This window comes from Hemicordylus capensis, chromosome 1, assembly GCF_027244095.1.
Source record: "Hemicordylus capensis ecotype Gifberg chromosome 1, rHemCap1.1.pri, whole genome shotgun sequence".
Lineage (NCBI taxonomy): Eukaryota > Metazoa > Chordata > Lepidosauria > Squamata > Cordylidae > Hemicordylus > Hemicordylus capensis.
The window spans coordinates 283,438,743-283,465,652 of record NC_069657.1 but is presented as its reverse complement, the minus strand read 5'-3'; the positions used below and the strand labels follow the sequence as shown (position 1 = coordinate 283,465,652).

Here is a 26,910-nt window from a genome sequence, read left to right as displayed (position 1 = left end):
AGGGCCACATGTGTAAAGAACAAACCAAAACCAGCAAACAAACTGTGTGCAAACAGCAAATATATATAAATTTGCAAATTGCCCAGCGCACAGAATAATGAAGATGGGAAAAATACCAGTCTTGCAAAATCAGTATGAAGGACTATGATGTAACAACTGTGCTCTGGTACTCTGTGATCTGGGCAATTTTGGACATTTTCTAGTGTTTATTTAAAGAGTTTAAAGAATTATTTAAGGAATCCAAGACACATATATTTAAAAATATAATTATTTAATTTTTAAATTAACAATCTTCACTTGGCAATGTGCCTACCCAGGATTGTCAGGACAACTTCAGATCTTTATTATGAATGTTGATTTGACCTTGGGTTGCTAAACAGAGATTGCTGCTATTTTCCCTGGGTCTCATGACATGTGCCTTGGAAATGTGTACACCAAATGAATCTCAGATTCCAGTCAAACAAACATTTCTGCAATCATGAGAAATGGCCCAATGGGTTTTCGGGAGGTAGGCAGTTTTTTTTGGTTTTTTTAAACTGCCTTAGAGTTTGTGTGCAGTTGATTCTTCTTATGATCAAGCTGCTTGTAATGGATTGCAGCTTGCCCTATCCAACCAGAGAGGCATAGTACTGCCTAGCCTTTGTACTCAAACTGATGCTTGTGCCCACAACAACTTTTGCTTCCATAAAACTGCTGCCACACTGATCAAGGCACATCGGCCATAAAAGGAGCAAAAAATGAAAAACATGAAGTGGTTATTAATTCTTAGGCAGTTAACTTTGTGTAAGAGCTCATATGGACAATCCCAAACCAGTCCTGGCTACAATGCATGTGCAGTGTACATTGTGGCAGCCACATAGACAAATGGATTTCTGATTTCCCTGTGGAAGAATAGATTATTTCCCAGCCCATAATCTGGTTCAACCATCTGACTGCGCAACAGAGCTCCGGTAGGTTGTTTGGTCTGATGTCATTTGCTTTGAGCTTGTTACTCTAACCGCTTTTAGGGGCTGTTCCCACACCATGTCAACCAACCTAAATGATTTTGTTTTAGAAACAGGTATCAAACCTGCCATTGGACATTCTTTTCTCACTCCATCTGACACTGCATCACTTTGACTAAGGCTGTACAGTATTATTGGTTGTAACCCCACTTTTAACTCTCTTCAAACCTGCTCTCCTCATCCTCTTTCTTAAGCATGATTGCTTCACTCAGCCTACATATTCTGATGTAGATTCTTGAATTTGCATGGTGATGGGCAGTGCTATGAGGAATTTTTAAAAATGCATGCCAAACCATCCAAGGTTTCACAATAATACAGTTAAATGTGAGGAATAGCAAAACTATGTGTTGCCAGAAGACATTCCAAACCAAAAGCATACTCATAACTTGTCCAAGATTGAGACATCTGCATTATCCTACATGACAGATGCAAAGGATGAAAGGTTACAACAACTGTGCCATACTATTCTCTGTCTGGTTTCTTGTACTGTTGCTGCCGTGCCATACATTCTGTGGTCTCAAGATTTCTTTTCTTCCGTATCCACTCAAGTGCAGTTAATCTATAGGCAGCTGCACAAAGATACACACAAGAGCTTGCTGGCACATGGAATACAGCTAGGAGGCCAAAAGAATATTTCACACACTGAGCACTGCAGAAACATACAATGCAGCCGCAGAGCATAACTAGAGCATTTCTTATCTCAATGCAGCGTCTGCTTGTTCCAGTTTGAATTCTGGGAGCAAAACCAATTTCCTATTGAGTTGAAACCACGTGATACACCATCCCAGAGAGGACCAGTTAGGCTCTGAGCTCAGTTCATTTTGTCTTTGACAAAAGCCAATTGTCAGCAGAGTCGTTCGTGTTTCCTTATTTTCTTGCCTTACTACCATCTAGCTTTTCAAGGCGGCCTACAAATATGTTTGAACTGAGTGGCTTTAAGACACAGAGGGACTGGGCATCTGCTTGTAGATCTTCTGCATAGAGATCTTAGAACAAACTAACAACTCACCCTAAGTCTGATGTCATTAATTTGTACACTGCCTGGAGATTTCTATATCAGGTGGTATAGAAATACAAATAATAATAATAATAATAATGCCTGTCTTGAGCCACTACTACTACTACTACTACTACTATTATTATTACTGTGTAAACAACAACAACAATAATTATTATTAGTAGTAGTAGTAGCAGTACTGGCTCAAGACTGGCAACTTGAAGAAAGAAACAGAGAGTTTAATACTGGCTACACAAGAACAGGGACTAAGAACAAATGCAATAAGAGCAAAACTAGAAAAATCAACAACAAACAGCAAATGCCGCCTTTGTAAAGAAGCAGATGAAACAGTGGACCACCTAATCAGCTGTTGTAAAAAGATCGCACGGACTGGCTACAAACAATGGTATGACAAGGTAGCAGGGATGATACACTGGAACATCTGCAAAAAATACAAACTACCTGCAGCCAAATATTGGTGGGACCATAAAATTGAAAAAGTTGTAGAAAATGAAGATGTAAAAATATTATGGACTTTTGACTACAAACAGACAAACATCTGGCACACAATACACCAGATATAACTGTAGTCGAGAAGAAAGAAAAACAAGTCAAAATAATCAACATAGCGATACCAGGTGACAGCAGAATAGAAGAAAAAGAAACAGAAAAAATCACCAAATACAAAGATCTACAAATTGAAATTGAAAGGCTGTGGCAGAAGAAGACCAAAATAATCTTAGTAGTAATTGGTGCCCTAAGTGCAATTCCAAAACCTTTATTATTTATTTATGTATTTATTACATTTTATATCCCGCTCTTCCTCCAAGGAGCCCAGAGCGGTGTACTACATACTTAGGTTTCTCCTCACAACAACCCTGTGAAGTAGGTTAGGCTGAGAGAAGTGACTGGCCCAGAGTCACCCAGCTAGTATCATGGCTGAATAGGGATTTGAACTCGGGTCTCCCCGGTCCTAGTCCAGCACTCTAACTACTACACCACGCTGGCTCATCTTGAAGAGCACCTCAACACCTTAGGGGCCACAGAAATCACCATCAGCCAACTACAAAAAACAACTTTACTGGGAAGAGCCTACATTTTGCGGCAATATCTATAACAACAACGATACTGATAACAAATTTCTGGCATCCCAGGACTCGATGTCTGGAAAAAACAAACCAGAGGACTAATACCCTCTGGCATCCATCACCTTATAGAAATGCCTCCACAAGTAGCAGCAGGTCAATGAACAAGCCATCCCTGAAAGCACCACTCCCCAGACTAGTCTAGGAGAAGAAGAGAGCTCAGGTCTGATCCCACCACACAGTTCTTCCCAGTTTGATGGCAATTGGAATCCTCACAAGAAAGGGCTTGATAGCAGGCTCGTAACAATGATAGGGCAAGGGGAGACAGTTGTCTGGGGGCCCCACTGCCTGGAGGGGCACCTCATGGGACTCCCCATTGCCCCCTGCCCAGCCCCATAGCCTCTCAGCCACTTGCCCTCTTCGCCGTCTCTCCTGCTTGTTCTGCTGGCTCGCAATGGAAGCAGCAGGCAAGCTGCCAAGAGCTCCTTTTCTCCCGCCTCTCAGCTGATCGGCGGGTGGGCGGGGCTTCCACGGAGGCCTCCGTGTAGGCCTCTGTGAAGCCTGAACTCCAGTAGGGCCCAAGCCAGCCAGGAAGGAGGAGGCAGCCAGAGTGTTCTCTGCAGCAGAAGATCCCTTGCTGCACTGCTTAACCCAGACCAGCATTTGCCAGGTAGAGTGTGAACTCCTTTTTGTGGTCACCTTTCCCGCCCCCCCCTCCATATATAGGGATCTGCTTGCCATAGGGCTTGGATATGGGGGGGGGAGGGACCGAGAAGTCTCTGAATATTTATTTTGAAACAGCTTGGAAAATTTGCTGACTTAAAAAAAACTATCTAAAAAGTCCTATAAGTGGCTTGTTTCATGGCAGAAAATTGCAAAAACTTCTGGAACAGTATTTTATTAATTTTATTTATTCATTCATTCATTTATAAATGCAATTATGTTCAAGTTGTTTTGCAACCCCGAAGGTCTGAGTGAGAACTGTGAAGCATGTGTGGTGCTTTTATTTTATTTTTCTTGTGTGTGAACTGCTCCTCAATAACTTGCAGGGACTTCAGGGTCAATCTGGCCAACATGTGAATGCAGCACCTCCATTCCAGAGGAGATGTGTCTTAAAGGGCTTTAAAAGCCTCCTGTGAAAAACCTCCTGCAATCGAACTTGACTGAATTTGTTCAGAATTCTGAGAAAACAAACATAGGCTCACCCTGCATGGTTGAAAGTCTCCTTTGCTAATCTGCAGCGAGGGGCCCATTTTAATAATTCATCTTTCTAGTGTGTTCTAGGCATTAAAAGTAATACAAATGTATAGTACTCAATGTATATCACTATATATTGTGACGTGTGTGTGTGTATTCAGTGAAATGTATTTGCAGGCAGCATACTTATTTTGGAATATCAGACTTAAATCCTTGGGGGCCTGGGGTGTGCGGAGGCCCTGGACTTTGAGGGGGGGGCCATTTTAAAATCTTGTCTCTGGGCCCACTCCAAGCTTGTTACGCCCCTGCTTGATAGAATTACCCACCTCCCTTGCTGAGATCTGTCTTGGCTTCGAGGATGAAAGAAAGGAGCAGAGCCTCCCTGGATGCACCTCCCCTTTAGGCCAGTCTGGGAGCAGAGCAGATAACAGTGTCTGAGTCAGAATGCCAAGGCTTCTCCTGCCACACTGGGCTTCTCACAGGCAGCTGGAATTCTTGTTCACTTCACCTTTACAAATAAAGTGGACAACATGAACATTCTTCCCTCTGCTTCCATAAGATAATTTTCTGGTAATTTTCACTTCTCTGGATATAGGCCAGAGTGGCCATATCGGAACTATAAAGGGATGCTGCTTGTGGCTGTGAGAAGGGTCACTGGCAGGGTCACCACTTCAGGGCCAACACCAAAGGGGGTTGCCCCTTTGGAGGAGCCACTTCAGGGATTAACTAGGGCATGGGCTAGGTATCCTGGCCCTGGAAACTTGTATTGCTCCTTTGTAATGCCTTCTGGATGAAGGAGCTGATCTGGTATATATTATGGAGGCCTGGTTGGAGGAGGCTGGTGGCCCGGTCTGGTCTCAGCTTCTCCCTCCAGGATACTCTGTTGAGGAGTGGGGAGGTGGAATGGTTGTGGGCAGGGAGGTGGAATGGTTGTGGTCTATAAGAATAACATTTTCCTTACCAGGATCCCTGTTGAAGTGCCAGACCATATCAAATGTGTGTACTTAGGTTTGGGGACCAGGGATAGATTGGGACTTCTGTTGGTGTACCGATCACCGCACTGCTCAACAGAGTCCCTAACTGAGCTGACGGACTTGGTCTCAGGTTTGGTGTTGGAGTCCCCCAGGCTTGTGGTGGTGGGAGACTTCAATGTTCATTGTCTGGGGCAGCTCAGGAATTCATAGCAGCCATGACATCTATGGGCCTATCCCAAGTGGGCTCGAGATCGACACACATTGCTGGTCACATGCTTGATTTGGTCTTTCACTCTAATCAGAGTGATCTGTGGGTGGGTACTCCTGTGATTTCCCCATTGTCATGGACGGGCCACCTTCTGGTTAAGGTTGGGCTCACAATCACTTCTCACCTTTGCAGGGCTGAGGGGCCTATTAGGATGGTCCACCCAAGAAGGTTATTGGATCCAATAGGATTCCAAGAAGCCTTGGATGGATTTAGTGTTGGCTCTGCTGGCAATCCTGTTGATGTTCTGGTGGAGAACTGGAACAGCAAACTCACCAGGGCAGTAGACAAGATCTCTCATAAGTGTCCTCTCTGACCCATTTCAAAACTAGCCCCTTGAAGAACTACATAGTATGGAAGAACTACAGGGGCTGAAGCAATGAGGTAGATGACTGGAGCGCAAGTGGAGAATGACTCAATTTGAAACTGACCCTGAAGAAATAGCTGGCTGAGTAGCTGCTGGGGAAATGAGAAGGCCACAGCCTGGAGGCTGGAGACAGCAGGAAGATCCGTGCCTGTGAGTAATAACATAGGGACCCATTCAGTTAGATGTGTGAGGGAAGTTATTTTCCTTTATTGTATTGCTTGAATCTGAGTTGCCTGATTAATGAAAATTCTATCTTACAATCTCCTTTACGAAGAGACCATCTTTCTTATTGCATACTCTTGTTTTTCTTTTAATCTGATAATAAATCCTTGTTGCTGAAGTGTGCTACTCTTCATTTTGGGTCTACCTTAGTCACATGCCTTTGGAGGTCTAGGACTGCTCCGACCTTCTAGGGAGGATTTTACCACTCCCCCCCATCCCTGAAATCTTATATGGAGAGTGGGTTTCCTCACATCAAAATAAAGTGGATGGTGTCAGCCTACAGTGAATTCCTTACAGTCAAAGATTCACCCCATCGAACTCCCCCCTCCTCCTCTGGCTCTGGTAGGAGCTATGGCATTTGGATACTCACATTTTAGAAAAGCTTGTGGAGAACTGTTTTGTGGAGTTGATCAAATGTCCTTTTCTTTAGTAATAAATAAATTAATCGGTAAAAGTCAGTAACACTTTCAAGATTTGACCTGTCAGTGAAGCAATAAGTCTACATGTGCCAGTAGGACTGAAAAGCGGTCATGTTCCATTATATCATGGTTAGATATCTTTCCAGGTGCAGTGTTGTGACCTGCAGCTGAAAATAATCAGGTAACACAAACACACAATGCTTCTTAATCACTCCCTCCCTCTCCTTCTTTACATAGCCTGAGAGACTACAAGGCAACCTGGATGAAAACTCTCTATAATCTCTGCTTGCTCACACTTACGTGACCCTGCGATTCACCATATTGAAACCTGACAGGGAGAACGGTTTATGCTGGAGCAGTCCAAAGGTTCCTTTAGTTCAGCACTCCATCTCCAACAGTGACCATCCTAACCAGGAGCATGAGCAGAGCAAGGTGGAGATAGTTGTGTCTAGTTGCTTGCTGCTAAGAAGTATACTGATTTGGAAATATTCTCCTTTCATACTAAAGCCTGGAATTCCATAATCTTAGCAGTTACCGCAACATTCCAGGCTCAGAGTTTACTATTCTTGGAGAAAGAGTATCATCGCCTTCCCGAACCTGCACTGTCAACATCTACAATGTCTGTTTCTATCCCTCCCTACTGCCTACAGAATGGAGGAGTGAAGGTCAAGTCCATTATGGGGCTTCACTAAATGTTTTGGCATGACAGGTTGAGAGGAACAATGGTCTGAAAGGTCTAGAAAGTGGCAAAAGTGACTAAAGGCATCCCTATCCATGTATGTACACAAAAATTGGATTTTGCTTATTTATTATTATTTGTTGTTTACACAGACAGACAGGTGTTATTGACTGGTTTGTTTTATCCAGACATCGAGTCCTTCCAAAGGACCTAGGATGGCTGAATTTTATTGTCAGTGTTGTTTTTGTTGTTATAGATATCATCGCAGAATATAGGCTGTTCCCAGTAAAGCTGCTTTATTATTTCTTGTTTACACAGTCAGACAGGTGTTATTGACTGGTTTGTTTTATCCAGACATCGAGTCCTTCCCAAGGACCTGGGATGGCTGAATTTTATTGTCAGTTGTTATAGATATCATCGCAGAATATAGGCTGTTCCCAGTAAAGCTGCTTTTTGTAATTGGCTGATGGTGATTTCTGTGGCCCCTATGTTGTTGTTGTTGTTGCTGTTATTTATTCAATTTCTATACCGCCCTTCCAAAAATGGCTCAGGATGGTTTATACAGAGAAATAATACATAAATAAGATGGATCCCTGTCCCCAAAGGGCTAACATCCACCCCAAGCTAAACTACAAAGGAAAATACACGGTGCATGTGCTACCCCATGCTCTATGTGCACGCCACTGTGTGCTCACAGCCATAATGCAAGCACAGCTGTCTGCACATGGAAAGGATCATTGGCAGGAAAATCCCACATGTAGAGCATCATGCTGGGAGGGTAGGAATATAGAGACTTGATCGACACGAGAGTTACCAAAAGCCTTTAAAACTTTATATACATGAATAATCATATTTAGAACATAACCTACAAGTAGCAGTCCATGTGCACTGCATTACAGGAATTACTCATCATAGGTCCCCCTCCCCCCCATGTGAAATAATTTACTGTAATATTGAGCCAAGCCTCATGCTTCCGGGCTCTGTGTTTTTCTTAATATTTTTTCCACTTCAAAATCAGTTTCATCTACCTTATACATTGTTTCATAGAGCAGAGGGCTGATAAACATAGGAATTACATTAGAAAACAAAAGTGAGATTGAACATCATCGACAACAAAACCTCTGCAATTTCTCAAGGCTGGTGAATTTTATACACTTTCCCCCGCTGAAGTCATGCATATTTTATGAAGCTGAGAAACAGACTGATTTCAGTTAAGTCTTTGGGCTACAGAAGTAGAAAAGAAACAGGATGTAATGTAGCATATCATAATATATGAAGTAATCATGCAAATATTACTTGCAGTAAATCAGTACACCTCTGCTGTACTGAAGCAGCTGAAGTAGAGAAGATAGGAAACACACTGTGCTGGATGTTGCCTGAAGACATTTTCAGGGGTGAATGTTGCACTTTGGGGGAGATTGAAATGGTCCTTGGAAAAATTTTTACTTTTGCGGTGTGGTGTGTAGCTCCTGTCAGATGTTTTTGCCTCAGTTCCTGCTTCATTACCCCTATTTTTGCCTCTGATCTCTATTTCCTAGCATGGTGTCAGATAGGGACGTGCGCAAAACTGGTTTTGCCGGTTCGGCTCAAATCCAAACTGGATTCGAGTCGACCCGGCCTGGTCCAGTTTTGTATACTCTCAAACCGGACCTGGTACAAGTTCAAACTGAGCCGGCTCAAGAGGGCTTTGAGTTCTACTGGTAAAGGGGAACTCTTTACCAGTAAAGAGCAAGGGGAGGTAGGGAGACTTCCTTAAAGACAGGGCAGACGGGGGGGGGGGCATAAGAAAATATTTAAGAATGCTGCTGCCTTCAGCTGCAACTGCAGTCATGGGGGGGCACTAGGGATGGCAGCAGCTCCCCCTACCCGCCCCAGGGTCGGCAGGGCCAGTTCAGGGCCAGTTCGGGCCTCTGCATGGGTGGAGGCCATTTTAGTGACCTCTATGCCTGCGCAGAGGCCAGAACTGGGCCCGAACAGGCTCTGCCTACCCTGAAGGAGGCCGGAGGGGGTGGGGGGTAGAGTATGCCCATACAGATCTGTATACACACTCAGTTAATCACACATGGTGTCAAAAGCACATACAATAATATACTTCCTATCTGTACCTTGCATTTGAGGGGGCTATACCCACTTTCACTTTTAAAATAAAAGCATGTACAGTCATACAGCATATACATGTGTATGGAGACTTATATGCACATACAATGTAATGTCTGAATAGAGCGAGCGTGTTCAGTGAAAAATGACCAAAAGTTGGGGAGGCTGTTTTTCACTCCTGACAAAAAAGTGTTTACAAAATCTTTACCTCAAGCTTAATAGTCAAACAAGTGAATGCGAAACCAATTTTTGTTAAATGTAGCTGACGTTTTCACAGGATGGATGAAAGGACTAAGAGGAGAAGAGGCAAAGACAACCATGGGTATTTTTTGTCTTTCTTTACTGGTGAATTTAAATGTAATGGTTGCAACCTGGAGCATTCCCAGATGGGGCTTTTAGCTCTCTTCTCCACCAGAATGGAGGGTGTACGTTCACACATTGGCCAGATTAACCCCGAAGTCCATACAAGATATTGGGGAGCACTTCACACATGATTCAGGTTTTGCATTGCATGTTAGAGCCTAGCCCGATTTATGTCTGGGGTAAAAAGATCCACTTTTAAATGTCAGTTTTGGGGGGCAAATTCAAACTTGCAAAAAAGCCTCACAGTAAACTCATGGTAAAGCCTGCTGCCTGGGAAAACTCCTGGAGGTTTTACAGACAGGGCCTTATGCTGTGGAGTATTATGAGGAGCAAATCTACTTCGCAGCAGATTCGAGACAGTTTAATCTGGGGGATTAGGTGGAGCATTCACATTGCCCTCGGCTGCTCTCCCACGCACATCAAAGACAAGCGTCGGAGCTTAGCACAAACATAGAGGGTTTTTCCCCAAAAGCTGCTGGAAATAGAGGATTATTTTAAGTCGGACATACCTTGGGCTAAGCCAGAATTCGCAGCCTCCCATTGGGGAAAAACAAAGCCCTGTCTGTCCTGATCCCTGATAGTCGGGTTAAATCCAGCAAATATCTGGACTGGCACACTCCAATCAGGAGTGGATTCAGGGGGAAAGCCCTGTCTGTAAAACCTCCAGGTAATCACAGGCCTAAAACAGGCACTAACGTCCTCAAAACAAATGACTGATAATAGCACTGATCATCTCTTGGTGGGTAGTACATGGAGTTGTTGTTGTCAGAGGCACTGATTTAGTGTGCCTGGTATCCTGAGAGACACCCAGGATCTGTATTCATCCCCACTTTGGTCCTTGCTGGTTGAAATGGCTGATTGGAATGAACTGGCAAGATTAGCACTTGGCACATAAGACAAGGGCAGTGTCAGCAGATTAAATGATGAACTTCTGCTGATATGGATCCAGACTATTGCAAAACTTGAGCGGCCTTCTCACGGCACTGATCTGCAGCTGTTAAACTGTGATCACCCATCTTTTTAGTGGGAGGACCATAGGGCCTGGAGTGCAGGAAAAGGAATCTAAGTTCATATTGGGCTTCTTGAATGGCTTGTAGCAGAGAAACAGCTTCCACATGCCATCCAGCACCCTCTTCCTGCCCACCCACCATTGCCCATGCCAGGCTTGAAAGAAAGACAACAAAAACCTCTGAAAGGCACTCACTATATTTTGGCAAATATAGGAAAGGAAAGCAGACTTCAGATAAAAGGATAACTCCCCTTCCGATTTGAAAAGCCTCCAGGTACTTTGAAACAATTCTGTTTACCTCTCCCTCTCTCTCTCTTTTTGAAACCAGCACTCCCCCTCCTTTTGTTTGAAAAACAGCAAAGTTTCTTATTTTATTTTTAGATGAGCAGCAGAGCACTGGATGCAGAGGACAGCTGGAGTGTGTGGGATGTGGCATGCTATTTATTCTCCTCCACTCTGCGAAGGCAGCAGATGGGTGGCTACTCTGTTATATCACAGCCCATCCAGAGTAACCTCCAGCTGTTGGACACGTAACCAGTTCTACTATTGACATAAAAGGGTAGATCTCTTTATGTCCACTTTCAAAAACAGTCAATTCTCAGTACGCATTCCCCCAAATGCTGCCGTTAATCTTCTGATTTCACATCTGTCTGGGGATTTTTTAAAAAGTTATTTTTGGTTGGAAAAGGCCCTATGTGCTTAAACAAGGAGAACAAAAGCTTTCCATGTAATTTCTAAGTGCATTCTGTCACATTTATATGGTTGCAGTTGCTGTCAGTCAGATCAGTTCAAGTAACAGTGTGCATGTATGCCTACCTTAAAGGCACAAAGTAGTCCAACAGTCTCATGACTGTGACAAAATGGTAAATAATGACCTTTCCAGAAACGGTTTGCTCTGTGCACGTATTGTCTCTCTTGTGTGTACCCATGTCATCTGTCTTTGTGCAGGGGAAAAAAATGCAGCTCCCCCTAAACTGGGGGGGGGGGGGGATTCCAGTTACAGTAATAGCCATGTGTGACATCTTGGATGCAAGGCTTTTTGCTGCTGTGTCCTGTCCTATCCTTCATTTCTATGCCCTGCCTGAGATCACATGGAGACTGCTATGTAACCAATCGATCATTATCAGCAGATTGTATCATTTGGAAGAAACTCTGGGATAGAGCATCTGTTCTTCATGCAGAAGATCCCAGGTTCAATCCTGACATTTCCAGGTAAGTAGGGATGTGCAGAATGTTACAGCGTCAATATGTTTCAACTCAAAACAGGCTGTTTCGAATATTTTTAGCTTGAAACAAAACACCCTCTAAATAAAGGGTCTGTTTTGAGCTTGAAACAAAACAAACCCATTTTGACTCAAACTGTTTCAACACTGAGCACCATTTCAGAGGCCTGTTTCTCCTTGCTGACTGGTTTTCCGGCACTAGCTTCCAATTGGCCTGCAATCTCCTTGCTTCTTGGTTGCCTTGTTATACAAATCAAGTGTTGTCATGGGCAACTGTACCCCCATGGGCTAGGAGGAGGGAGGGAAACACCTGAAATAGGGTGTATATTCCAAAAACCTTTTTAAGGGCGGGGGGGGGGACTCAAAATGGTTTTTGTTGTGTTTTTAGTGTCACTTGTGGAAAGGTTTTTAAACTGAGATGGGCAGAAGCTTAAAAAGAAAGCTCAGAGTGAGCAGTTCCCTGAGCTTACCTTCAGTTCCCGAACTGTCAAATATGTCCACTGCCTAGAGTTTTTGGAGGAGGCAGTATACAAGAATTTTTAAATACATACATACATACATACATACATACATACATACATGTGAATCAGCTACTGGCTGACGCCCTTCAGTTTTGTCCCATCCCATTGGCTCCACTATTCACTGCTGCTACCTCATCCTCCTAACTACTGTCTCTTCCTTCACTCCATTCCAAACCACAACAAAGGAAAGCTCAGTTACTTGATGGCAGGGCACTTATCCAGAGGTGGAGCCTAGCTTTCTCCCAGAGGTGGAGGAAAAGGAGGACAAGTTGGCAATTGTGAGTGATGGACCTTCAACACAGCACTGGATTTGCGGATATGTCTGACAGTTCACCTTTGATGGGTTGGAATATTCTAACACACACTCTGAACTTTCTTTTTCAGTAGTATGCATCCAAATAAGTCACCAAATTTCATTTCAGCATTTTTGGGTCACCACTGGGGGTTCAAGTGGGTACAAATCACAGTAGTTTTGTGAGAGGGACCAGGAAACTACCACTTTTTTCAGTGTGCAGTGAGCTTACCTTTTTTTCTTTACTGGGGAAAAAAAATCACCATTCTGGCTCCTGCCAACCACCTCCTCCTCCTCCTCCCCCTCCCCCTCCTGATGGTATCAATCCTGTTGCATTTTGGTAGGAAAATGTGGTTCACAGGGAACAATACTTTCCTCCATGGAACACCCTTGGTATATTCCAGATGCATTTCTTTCCAGAACATACCTGGTGCCTTCCAGGTGCATACCAGAACAAATGACAGTCCCCTGTGTAGCTTCAAGAGCCACCATCTTTATTCACTTGAGATGTACTGGGAATGACACCACATAACTAGCATCTAGTTGAGGAGGGAAAAGGAAACAAGCCAATTCAGGCACCACTCTTCAGGTGGAATGCCCTCTGCAGAAGACAGTCTGGGAAAAGAGTTAGCCAATGGGCGGGGGGGGGGGGGGTCATTTCCCTCTCTGATGCAGCCAGGTTCTTAAAATCAGCCACCACCTTCCAGTAGCTCTTAATAGCAGCCTATATAAAAATTGCCAAAAATGTTAAATTGCCAAATGTTATGTTAAAGATACTTGCTTCTGCTTGCACGTAGTATTCTGGGACCTGCTCCAAAGCCCGCTGAAACTAATGGAAATCCTTCAGCTTCTGATTGAATTCGATATGGTTCCATCAGCTTACCAGATGCTGTTATATGATATGACTTGCGTTATGTTAGCTTTAGTTCTGTAGCACCTTCTCTGTGCTATCTTTGGATAGATGCAATACATCACTTCTTCCTTAGAGGGTGTTTTGGGGAGGTGGATAGTCCCTGCTTCTGACACTGTGCGGAGTACAGCCAGGCTTGAAATCTGATAAAAGTTAGACAGTTTTAACACTAAGAAGCAGGTACCCAAGGGTGGATGCAGACTTGATTTTACAAGTACATCTGTTCTGTTTAATTTTGCTGCTTTGCAGCATTATCAACTTCTGCTCCATATGGATGATCCATATTGTGCCTTGGTGAAATGATACCACATTATGCTTTTATGCTTTTATCATCAAACACTACGCACAGGGGTGGGGGTGGGGAATCACCAGGTTTTACCTACATTCATATGTTCAGTTTAGTTTTCTCCAAACTTTATTTTGAATAAAACGCCTACAATAAATGTAATATATGTAAATGAATAAATCCAAACTTGGTAGATTAAAAGAAAATTCCACATGTCCTTTCCGTTTCCGTCAGACCTGAAGAGATCTATCTATCTATCTATCTATCTATCTATCTATCTATCTATCTATCTATCTATCAGCTGACAACTGTATTGGTCCCACAGTTAATCTTGAAACTTTGGAATTTCAATATTTTTTCCTATATCCTTCTAGTTTTAACAAGCCTTCCTACATGCAGAGGATGCTTTTAAAAATCTGATGTATCTGATAATTACTTGTATCTGATAATTACTTGCTTCTCCAGTTTACAGGACATATGTGTCATATTTCTTGACTGCTGGATCCTTTACTCTTGGTGGTCGATCCTAAAAGGCAGAAACTATCCACCACTTCAATGTCTTCACTATCAATTCTGAGGCTGGTTGCTGTACCCGTTGTCATTATTTTAGTTTTCTTTACATTTAGTTGTAGTCCCATTTTTTCACTGTGCTCCTTTCATTGCAGATCATTTGAATTCTCAGCTATCAGAGTGGTGACATCAGCATAGTGCAGGTTATTGATTTTTCATCCTCCAACTTTGAAACCATGTTCAACTTCTTCCAATCCAGCTTCTCTTAGTATATGTTCAGCATATGCTGAATAAATAAGGAGAAAGTATACAGCCTTGTCTTACTCCTTTGCAAATCTGGGACCAGTCTGCTTCACCATGTTCTGTCTGGACTGTGGCTTCCTACCCTGTGTATAGGTTTCTCATGAGAATAATGAGATGTTTTGGAACGCCCACATTCCTAAGGATATTCCACAACTTGACATGGTCAACGCAATCAAAGGTTTTTCTGTTGTCAATAAAGCACACATTGACTTCTTTTTGGTATTCTTTGGCTTTCTCAATTATCCAGCATGCATCAGCAATGATGTCTCTTGTTCCTCGGCCTTTTCTGAAACCAGCTTGAACATCTGGCATTTCCCTTTCCACGTAGGACTCTAATCTGCATTGGATGATCCTGAGCATTATTTTGGTAGCATGTGAAATTAAGGATATTGTGCTATGATTTGTGCAATCTATTAAGTCCTTTCTTTGGTATGGGTATGTAGACTGCCCTCTTCCAATCTGTTGCGCACTCACTGTGTCATTCTCCAAATTTACTGGCAAAGTTTGGTTAGAGCCTTGACTGATTCTTCTTCTGTTGCCTGCCTTATTTCTGTAGCTATTCCATCAATTCCTGTAGCCTTCCAACTTGGTAATGACTGGAGTGCTGATCTAACATCATCTTGTGTTAGCAACGAAGAGATCATTGGCTTGGCAGAAACTAATAAGTCATTCTCCTGATTCATTTCTGTTTTCTTGGCCATACAGTCCAACTGTGATTTCCTCCTTACCATTTCCAACTTTGGCATTCCAGTCTCCAGCCACCAGCATCACATCTTGCTTGCATGTTCTGTCAATTTCAGACTGAACTTGAGCATAAAACACATCCACTTCCTCTTCTTCTGCATCAGTCGTTGAGGCATAGACTTGGAAAAACTGTCATGTTAAAGGGTTGTCCACGAAATCTAATAGATATTAGTCGGTCACTGACTGCATTGTACCAAAGTATTGTCACTGCTATCCTATGAAAGCAACACCATTCCTTCTTTGTTTTCCATGTCCTGAGTAGTAAATGGTATGATTTTCTGACTGAAAGTGTCCTATTCCAGTCCATTTTAATTCACTGATGCCCAAAATGTCAATCTGTCATTGATTATTTTCATCTTTCACTGTGTTGAACTTTCCCATATTCGTGCTTTTTATGTTCCACATTCCCATTGTAATTCTGTCTTTGCAGCTTCGGATTTTCTTTTCCTGCATGGAAAACCAGCTGCTAGACATCCAAAAGGCTTCAGCCTAAGGGTGTCATAAATGCCATCGATACTCTGAGAGATACTCAGCTCTTCCTTAGTAGCATGCTGTGTACCACCCAACCTGAGTGGCCCATCATCTGGCACTACATCAACAATCATTCTATCTTGTCTATCCATGTGGTTTTCTTGGTAAAAGACAAGAGTGCTTTACCATTGCTTTCTCCTGTGCAGTATGAAATGATGCCTTTGTTGTTGTCACTGAAGTTAACATCTTTCCTATATTGCTGCTGCCCAATATAGATTCTTGCTTGCTTTAGCTGGGCAGCTGGGATGACCTTCGGACCTTGGGTGACCCTACTGTGAGTATATCTCCCAGCGTATTTTGCTCATCCCTACCAGGAACACAACACCCCCTGCCACAATGAGGCAACATAGCAGGACTTGGTGGGGGGAGCACTGGTAAAATGGGAGAAACACTGGTGCTTCTGAAAAGTTTAGTTAACTCCACAACACATCTCGGGGCAAATTTAGGCAATCTAGTCTTTTCCAGGAAGCACTCTATGCCACCCAAAAATATGTCCCTGAGGGTTGTGCAGTCCTCAGGAACATATTTTAGGGTTTCTAGGGAAAGGGAGGTGATTGAACCCCCCCAACAGCATTAGACTGAAACTTTTCAGAAGCACCAGTGCTACACTGGTACTTCTGTTGCAGTCGTGCTTTGTTAAGATGCCGGGCAGTGTCATTGTGAGGGGCTTTCTGAGGAAAAAATGGCAGCCATAATTGGCCTGAGAAATGTCTAAGAATTTCTTATCCCCTCTGCCCCCAAATCATAAAAAAACATTTTGCTTCCTCAAAATGGGATAGAAAAAAATGGGGACAGCATTTCATGTCAATGTTAGATTGATCATAATGTGCATGGTTTCTGTGATGGCTATGTTACAGATGAACCTAAAAACAGACATGTGCCCAAGGATTTATTTACTCTACAGGCAGGAGTCAATATTCTGCAAGTGTCACCCAACAGAGTGTGTAGAACATTCAGCAGAGGGAACTGACATTTAGAGAGGTGTAATTCAGAGCGGCCGTTCATTTCTGTGCTTCAATTTTGCTTTTTCTGGAGGAGAGGGGAAGTTTAATTACTTGATGCCATGTGTGAGGCATCTTACTCCCTATATTTTAGCTGTAGTAAAAGCAGCCAGGAGCCCAGACCTGGCCATTAAAATTGGATCAATGAACCAGTAGGGGTCAGAATAGTTCCATGAAAAGAGATGAAATGTCATATTTTGTCTGGCTGGAAATAATGAATCTAGTTGGGGTTTTTTTTAAGAAAAAGTGTTTGAACAGTTCAGTCAAATGGTTTGGATCATCTCTGGATAATTCCACTCTCAATGATGGATGCAGCATGCTCCCATCAAAGAATCTTTCAAATTTTTGAACCATGGAAGTCCTCCCCTCCGCCACTGCACTAGTCATTTATATTTCAGTTGCATCCATTGTACATATTATAGACATTCTTTGCTGTCTTCATATATTTTATGGCAAAAATGTGGATTCAGCATCCTGTAGCCTCAAATTGATTTATACTCGAAACTACTCAATAAATGGACACACTGGGAAGTGGTTGAGAAGGAAAGGAGGTTGAAACTGATTGTGCTGTGTAGCGTAATTCTTCCTTGCCCTGAAACATTAATCTTTCAGATCAATATATCCGGACTACAACCTGAGTACAGGTCAACAGCTTTTAAATGTCTCTGCCGTTCTTTTTGGGTTGCTCTGTGATGAATAAGATGGAGCCAGGCGGAGAGCTTTTTCCCAGAGCACAGAAAAGTGCTTGATATTACCACTTACTGAAAGACTTATTGATTTCTAAAAGTGAACTCATCAGCCCACAATATCCTCATTTCCCAAAGGAGCTTTAATTTCCTGTGGCATGGCCCCTGCATTCTACCCATTGTGAGCACCGGGTATTTTGTGTGTGGTGTGTGCGTGCGTGTGCTCTTTAAACGTTTCAGCTACTTGACAGCTGGTGAAGTTTCCCTTCCGCCCTGAAAAGGACTTTTCAGCTTCCATAATGGAACGCCAATGCTGCCAGGGCTATTTTCTCTCCAGCTGTGAGAGTGGCTTTTTCTAATGACTCACAAAAAGCTGTTGCCCAGCTGCTTCACCTCAGCCTTCACAAGGGCTCTGCATTGTGCAGTGCCCGTGGTGATGACTTCGTTGAGAAGAGCTCATTTATTGAGGGCCTTGTATGTCTTTTTTCTACACACTAGTGTGATGCTAAAGAGGCCCCCGTTCAGGCAGGTGAGTCATGGGCTTACATCACTGCAGGTGCTGACTTTAGCCTTTCTGTTATGGAAAGGAAGTGTCCCTTGTGGTAGTCAGCCAGTATTAAATGGAGCTCTTCCTGGAAGACAGAAAGTAATGTGTCTTTGAAATATACTACTCCTTGGCAGCCACACTATGTGTGTATGCCTTAAATAGCTTTGAAAATAGGGTAAACATAAATAGACATCAGATACCATTTCTCTCAAGATGTTCCAAAGATTGTGCTATCATACGAGGTGGCTAAATGTTACATGTATGTTTACCGTTTTAATCTAATGGCTGAGTAAGCTCGTCCCAACAGCTCCTGTTAGAGACCTTCTGTAAGATTCTGAAGAATTCTGAAAATTCATTTGCAAGCTCCCCAATGATCCTATGGATGCATTTATTGCAGTAATATAAGAGTTGTGTGCAATGCTGCATTTGCACTGCTGCATTTCAATGTGAAACAAGGTCTTTCAGACAATCATCCGGGAGTGTTTGGGAGGAGGAAATAACCCTTACCCTTATTCCCACAGATGATCAGAGCCTCTGTTTGGCCCACCACACCCAGACAATTGCAGCAAGTTCTGTGACCAAGAGAAGAAAAAGGGAACTTGGTCCTCCAAGTATCCCATGATGCATTGCACTCCCAGTAGAGAGGCAGCCCTCAGTACAGCAGCAGCGCTCCTCTGAATGGCCCCTCTAGCCTAGAACTCTATGATAAACTTGGCCACCAACAGCCCGAAACAGTTTAAACAGAGAATTCAACACACGATCAAACTTCAAGGCAGAGCAGCTGCAGTTTTTGTCCCACCTCAGTTAAAATCAAAGTTGAAATGTCAGGTACATCATGAGCAGCAAATGCTAGGGTTGTGCATGGAACTGGCTGGTCTAGTCAGGTACAAGTATGAACTGGACCCGAACCGGACCAGGCCAGTTTGGCCCAGCACCCCCTCACCCCCCCTCCCAGGTTTGGTCCAGTCTGGGGGTGTTCACAAACTTTTTCTTCTTAAATTATTTTTTTTATTTTAAAACTTACCCCCTCCAGGTGTGTTCCCTGAGGTGGTGGAGTTTGTGTCCATGGAGGTTCCCCCTCTCCCCACCAGCCTCCCAGGCCTGACAGAGGCCCATTGCGCAGGCACAGCAGCCTCCAAAATGGCCACGGTGCCGGGGGGAAAGGCCCGAATGGGCTGAAGAATGGCTCAATGAGTCAATTTTGGACTTAAGTGAGTCTGGTGGAGGGAGGAGGAACCTCTGTGGATGCCCCCGCCACCTTGAAGAACACCCCCAGAGGAGGTAAATTTAAAAAAAACCTTTAAAAAACTTGTGAACCCCCCAAACAGCCTGGGGGGGCATTCAGTTTGGAGTTGGACCCCAACCTTGTTCGACATCAAACCTGTTTGCACATCCCTAGCAAAAGCGAGTTGGTTTGCTGCAGGTGTGGAGCCAGCTGAGCGGCGGCCTACGTCCAGCCCCGCTTGGTGGCTTCCTCCAATATGCCCGTGTGTGTGATGTCACATGCATGGGGGCGTGGCTCTGGTTCCATAGGAGCCCTGAGAGAACTCCCCCCTCCCATGCTGGGGCCACCAAGAGCCCGGGCGAACTCTTTGCCAATTATTTCAGGTAGCTCCAACTGCCCGATAGAATGTTTTCCCCTTCTTCTCCCTCTCTGGAGGGAGAGAAAGGGGAAAATGTCCTATCAGGCAGCTGACACTGCCTGAAATGACAAGCTGAGAGCTCGTTTGGGCTCTCTACAACCCAGGCCACACACCCTTGCATGTGACAAGGGGGCATGCTTTCTCCTTTCTCTCACTCCAGAGAGGGAGAGGAAGGGGAAAACGTTCTATCGGGCAGTTGGAGCTGCCTGAAATAATTGGCAAAGAGTTCACCTGGGCTCTCGGTGGCCCGGGCGTGAGAGGGGGGAGTTCACTCTGGGCTCCTATGGAGCCCGAGCCATGGGGCTCAGTGGCCTTTCCCCATTGGCGGCCTGGGTTCTTTGAATCCTTATGCTCAATGGTGGCTCCGTCCCTGGTTTGCTGCCTTCTACCTTTATGTTGCTGATTGTGAGAATGAACTAAAGGTCTGCCAAGGAGAGCAATTCTAAGACAGAACAAAACAAAACGGAACAGAAACAATGAAGATAACAGTCTTACATCAAAATATAAGTAGAATATTAAAAATATGGCCTATAATAATTACTATTTCACAGAGAACACATTCAAGGTAATATACTTTACATCACTCAGAATACATTCAGTGAAAATGGGCAGAAGTGGCAGAAGACATGAGAGAAAATAGAAACCGACATCCAGCACCACATCTCACCAAGATAAGATGTGAGGGAGGGCAGAAGAGGGCATCTTCTCCAGAGACTCTCTCAAATTTTAAAAATCATGTTTTTGATTAAATTCAAAGGCTGAAATCTAGCCTAACATGTTGTGGGTGGTACATGAGAAGTACTGGTGCTGCTGATGGTTTCAGCTATTGCAGCACTGGCAATCACAAGGGGAGGGGGTTGAGGACAAATTTCCATAACCAGCACTTCCATCAGAAGCTCTTTGTGCCACCCTGTGGGATAGGGAGGTCACTGAAATCCCACCCTCCATGTGAGCACTGCTAATGCATTATTTGGGAGCTCAGCATTAGCACTGAAACTTCTCAAGTAGTGCCCGTGCTCTGCTAGTTTGGATGTGAAACACTGCTGCTGGTGGTGGGGACTCCCCAGTTTGATGTGGGAAAGGGAACAGGAAGGATGAAAAAGAAGAAGCTGGAGGGGGCGCTTAAAATAATTTAGGAGTGGGGCCCTTCATTTTTGTGGCAATGGCCGCAGCACCCCATTATTATTGTTGTTGTTTACACAGTCAGACAGGTGTTATTGACTGGTTTGTTTTATCCAGACATCGAGTCCTTCCCAAGGACCTGGGATGGCTGAATTTTATTGTCAATGTTGTTGCTGTTGTTATAGGTATCGTCGCAGAATATAGGCTGTTCCCAGTAAAGTTGATTTTAGTAATTGGCTGATGGTGATTTCTGTGGCCCCTATGGTGTTGAGGTGCTCTTCAAGGTCTTTTGGAACTGCACCCAGGGCACCAATTACCACTGGGATTATTTTGTTCTTTTTCTGCCACAGCCTTTCTATTTCAATTTGTAGATCTTTGTATTTGGTTATTTTTTTCTATTTCTTTTTCTTCTATTCTGCTTCCCTGGGTATTGCTATGTCGATTATTTTCACTTGTTTTTCTTTCTTCTCGACTACAGTTATATCTGATGTATTGTGTGGCAGATGTTTGTCTGTTTGTAGTCAGAAGTCCCATGATATTTTTGCATCTTCATTTTCTACAACTTTTTCAATTTTATGGTCCCACCAATTTTTGGCTACAGTTAGCTTGTATTTTTTGCAGTTGTTCCAGTGTATCATCCCTGCTTCCTTGTCATGCCTTTGTTTGTAGTCAGTCTGTGTGATCTTTTTACAACAGCTGATTAGGTGGTCCACTGTTTCATCTGCTTCTTTACAAAGGCAGCACTTGCTGTTTGTTGTTGATTTTTCTACTTTTGCTCTTATTGCATTTGTTCTTAGTGCCTGTTCTTGTGTAGCCAGTATTAAACCCTCTGTTTCTTTCTTCAAGCAACCATTCTTAAGCCATTGCAAGGACTTGGTGATGTCTGATTTTCCACTTATATTGTGCAAATATTGACCATGCAGTGGCTTATTTCTCCATTTTTCTGCTCGGTTCTTGACTTGTTCTTTCTTGTAGGCCTGCTTTCTTTCATTGGTGTTGAATAGTTTAGCGTTATTGACCATTTGAAGTGTATCTGATTCACTGTCCTTGATATATTCTTCAAGGCCTCTTTTCTCCTCCCCTACTGTTTAATGGACTTGCAGCATTCCTCTTCCACCTGAGCTGTGAGGGAGATATAGCCTATCTACATCACTGCGGGGGTGCAGAGCATGATTGATGGTCATTATTTTCCTGGTCTTACGATCTAGAGTCTCTAGCTCTGCCTGGGTCCAGTCTATTATTCCTGCAGTGTATCTGATAACAGGTATAGCCCAGGTGTTTATGGCTTGTATGGTGTTCCCACCATTGAGTTTGGACTTGAGGATTTTCCTAACTCTCCTGATGTATTCACTTCCAATTTTTCTTTTAACTTCAGGGTTTGCGATGTTATCAGCCTGGAGAATGCTCAAGTATTTGTAATGTTCTTTCTCTTCCAGGTTCTTGATCTTGCTTCCATTGGGCAGTTCTATTCCTTCTGTTTTTGTTATTTTCCCTCTGTTCATTATTAATGTAGCACACTTGTCTAGTCCAAACTCCATTGCTATATCGCTACTGAATATACGGACAGTGCTTAGCAGTGATTCGATTTCTGACTGGGACTTTCCATACAACTTCAGATCATCCATGTACAGCAGATGGTTGATTTTACTTGATGTTTTAGATGTTTGGTATCCGAGGCCTGTTTTGTTTAGTATTTGTGAAAGTGGGGTCATGGCAATTACAAACAACAGAGGGGATATGATGATGATGATGATGATGATGATGATGATGATGATGATGATGATGTTTTGTTTTTTAATGTTTTACAGCACAGTGGTAGTAGCTGCAGCATGCTTGAATTATTAGGCATTTTCCTGGCAGACTGCTGCTACTGACCCCCACTTTCCCCCAAGAATCCACTGGTGAATTAAGTGGCACCATAACATTGGAAGTATTTAAATCACATGTGAGAGACCTTTCCTCCCTTTTACATGGATACTGAGAATAAATTTTACAAAGACATTTTTGAAGAAAGGTTAACATCGTGGAATCAACTATTCACTTTTGTCTGCCGAAAAGTCTACAGTCTGATAGATCTGCACAGCACATGCACACAATTTCTATCTGGACTACTTCATCTCCCAGGAAGCAGGAGAACTCCAACTTGCAGATGCAGATGCTAAGGCATCCACTGCTGCTGTGGCTGTAGTTGTGGTGGGGTGGGAGCCTGGGAGCCCCACCCCCGCTGTGTTTTTTCCCTTCCTCATGCTTTCTCCCAACACAAAATATGTGTAGCTTTTTGTATCTGCTACTGGGAAGCAGGAGAGCCATGCACCATTCCCTCCCACCCACATGTAGTGGGAATGTTTGCACATCCAGTGGAATACCCTCTTGCGGGGGTCAGGCTTCTCAAGTAATCATAATGCCTTGAAATATGTGTGTACCAAATTTCACTTGTTTGGTTCATAACAGTTTCAAAACCCACGTGAGTCTGCAAGGGGGAGCCTATGTTTTATACATCCTTAAGCATTCCTAATCTGTATAGTAAACAGCAATTATGCCCTTATCAAAAAGGTCCAACTCAGTGAAGATCCTAGACATCACCCTCTGTTACAGATGAGGCTTAAACGTACTTTTTAAAAGCCTTCCTGGCTATTTGGGATAGACCAGAATGGGAGTGGGGAGAATACAGAAGATAAAATGAATGTACACTGTGGCCAATGTTGGTTTTACATTCCAGTTTAAACCAAAGCTAACTGAAATATTGTTTGTGAAAAAACCCTTACCTTTGCAAAGAATAGAAATTTCCATAGTCATAGGCCACTAAGAGCTCCTTCATTGTATCTCATCAGCTCTGGTATTTGTAGAGCACAACATGAGACTGAGAAATGGCATTCCTGACTGGCACTCATTGAAGAACACAATTTTTATTCATGTACACGTCTCTTTTGTCCTCTAAGCACAGACACACAAAGTAAACATAGGCCTGTGAAGGTTGCTTCACATGGGCACTTTCCTTTTCAAATACAGTACAGAAAATTTGGTTGGCCTTGGGAGAAGAGGTGTTCTTATATTGAAATTATTTCAGTGCAACATGTGGTTAAAATGAGAACCAAACGACTGTGTGGGAAGGCAAATGCATTCATTCCACAGCCATGTCAGAACTCTCTTACAAACCTGTAAGTTCTGTGGCTCACACTGAGTCCAACAAGCTAAATGCATAATTGTTACTACTGTGCTGAATTCTTGCCCACTAAAATTTGCAAGTTGAAAACAGATTTTTCAAGGGGTGCAAAATACCTTCTCAGAACTTTTTTTTTTTTAAAGCATGTTTTCAACTACATTATTCTTCATCCCTACTGCTTCCTTGGGACCATTTTTTCCTTCTTTCACAGAATTATTCTAGCCAATAAGGGATCGTGTAATGACCAAGATAATGATGTGACACTATATAGCCAATCATATTTGATTTTGTGGCAATGCCACTGTGGACAAATGGAACTGTGTTGCCCTCACTGGGACAAGAGGAGGAAAGCAGTCCTGGTTGCCAAGGCAACTGGCCTTGTGCTCCTCCTTGTGCACCTGTTGCACCATACACCATGATGAAATCACTGCAGTGCAGCAAGCCAGGATGGCATAAGAACACTCGCCATTTTGTCATACTGCATTACAGTAGTTTCATTGCAGCTCAGCAAGACAAGACAGGAAGCATCCGCCCGATTGCCTTGACACTGGGGACCAATTCCCTACCCCAGTCAAAAGTTTCAGTGCCTTACTAGGGCTTCCCTAAACATTGCTGAAAGGGGGTAGGGTGGGGTACCTTTTGAGGATACAAAGATATCTATGAATCATTGCCCCTCTGTTCAGTTCAGCACTGAAAACTGTACCTACCTAGCTCACTCATGCATGTGTGGGACATTTACATAGTGGAGTAGATTAATTTCTCATCTGCATACAGCATCATTTCACATATAGCTTAGGGTAATTAATGTTCTTGCAAGTTAAAGTGCTACCTAATTATTTTTCTTTTCTTGTCCTGGAGGGAAAGAAGTGGAAATTGTTTAATTTATGAAGACATTTTTGTATCAGGTTAATGCCAAACAATATTATGTTCAGTTAGTTTCTTGGCGATACACTTTTTTTTGCGGGGGGGGGGGTGTTTGTAACTAAAGTCTTACTTTCTGTCAATCTATACTCTACAGTGTCTTCCCTGTCAACATGGTACTGAAACATACCCTAGAGGGACCTTTTTAATATTCACGGATTTTTTTCACACGGAGGCATTACCATACACAAATTCTGTATCTTTGAAAGTGAAACTTCAGCAAATGAATGTTAATAGAAAATGTGCAAGCTCCACAGGAAGGAAATTAGTGCCATTTTCTTCCGGGATTTACAAATTCCACAATTGATGGCTGAACATTAAAAGCATAAAGAGAACCCTGACAAAATGGTCAAAACCTTTTCTGGATAATACTAGGCAGCACTTTATCTGGGATATACTGTAGTTGTCAGGAACCTTCCATCAATGTATCTGTCTGATATTCAGCTATTAGCTGAGCTGCTGTGCTTTGTAAATAGAAGATTTGTGAAAATTCTAATTGTTCAAAGTGAATATGATTGTGTCCATACATTGACATTTCTGTAAAGTAAGTAAAGGTTTAGTATATATGGAGAGGAAAATCTCATACATGGGATGGGGTCAGGAAAGCTTTAGTAGTGTTATCACAGTTATGCATTGTTGATAGATCCTTTTAAAAAAACCATTTAGTTTTTATTGGCCAACATTCAAACTAATGAAGTGTGCATGCTGTCCAGGACAGGGACAATTTTGGTCCCCTTCCCTCTGTAGCTAAGTGACACCCCCCTACACACACACACACCCCAAATATCTCAGTGCAGGAGGGCGGGGTCAAACAGACCTCAGGGACATACATTTGGGAGTCACAGTTGCCTACAAAGTTGGCTTTTATGGTTTTGCCCTATTCTTTTTAATGAGGGAAGGATTCAGAAGGGGCCCCTAGATGCCTTTAATTGAAGATCTTTTCAGCCCTGCCTCAGCTTGGGTGGGGGGAGGAGGGTCAGGCAGCATCCCTTCCTCCTCCTCTCCTTATGACTCAGAGACATTGGCCGCTGAGCCAGTTCTTGGCTTCTGAGCCTGTTAGTCAAGCTGAGGGAAGAGTGGGCTGAACCAGAGCACTATTCAGGAGAAGAGGAAGAGGGAGGGATCCTGCCTGAAACTCTTTTCCTGGAAAAGACTAATCTCATTTGAAGCTAAGATGAGTCCTCAGATCAGGAGCCAAAAGTGTGCCAATGAGTGAGGGACACAGGGGGCGGACAGAGAGCAAGCTGTAATTCCTTCCGTCAGCAGGCCCAAGAACATTTGCCCCACCTATAGCTACACCCGAAAGCATTATTAGAATGAGATTTTATTTTCAGTCTCTGACATACCATTTCAGCCAAATGGAGTCCAATATTCTTCAAGAAAAGCCAGTAAGGTCATTCTCACAGCCGTTCCTGGGGCAGGGAGGGTGGGTGGTGGGGAAATCAGGGTTGAACCTACCTTCCCCCAAACAATCATTGTCTCCTGTGCGGTGTGAGGTTTGCGAGCCCACAGCATGGCTCTCTGGAGACTGAGAAAATGAAGCCCAGCCTCCAGGTATCCCTCAATGTGCTGCACAAAGAGTGTGGTGCATTGAGAGATTTCCCTTCAAGCTGGGCATTCTAGAGCCCTGGCTCTGTATCTGCTCGGGCTGCATGCAGCCCGAGTAGACTCAACCCTGTGCCTGGGTAAAAGGGCATGCTCAGGTCTTTTGGCGGGTGCAAATCCTGGACTACCCAGGGAGGCAGCACCGGGATCGGTCTTAATCCCAGCACTTCACATGAGCAGCCCTACCCAGGTAGGGCTGCACAAGAATTGGTAGGGCTGCTCAT

The 26,910-nt window shown here is 43.4% G+C and overlaps 1 long non-coding RNA gene across 1 annotated transcript; it reads left to right on the top strand.

Annotated features, from left to right (window-relative positions):
- Window positions 1–3,668: 3,668 nt before the first annotated feature.
- On the top strand, window positions 3,669–26,479 carry LOC128339588 (uncharacterized). Its single transcript, XR_008313106.1, has 3 exons — window positions 3,669–3,756; window positions 11,809–11,890; window positions 22,806–26,479. It is a non-coding gene; the product is annotated as an uncharacterized LOC128339588 (long non-coding RNA).
- Window positions 26,480–26,910: the final 431 nt, after the last annotated feature.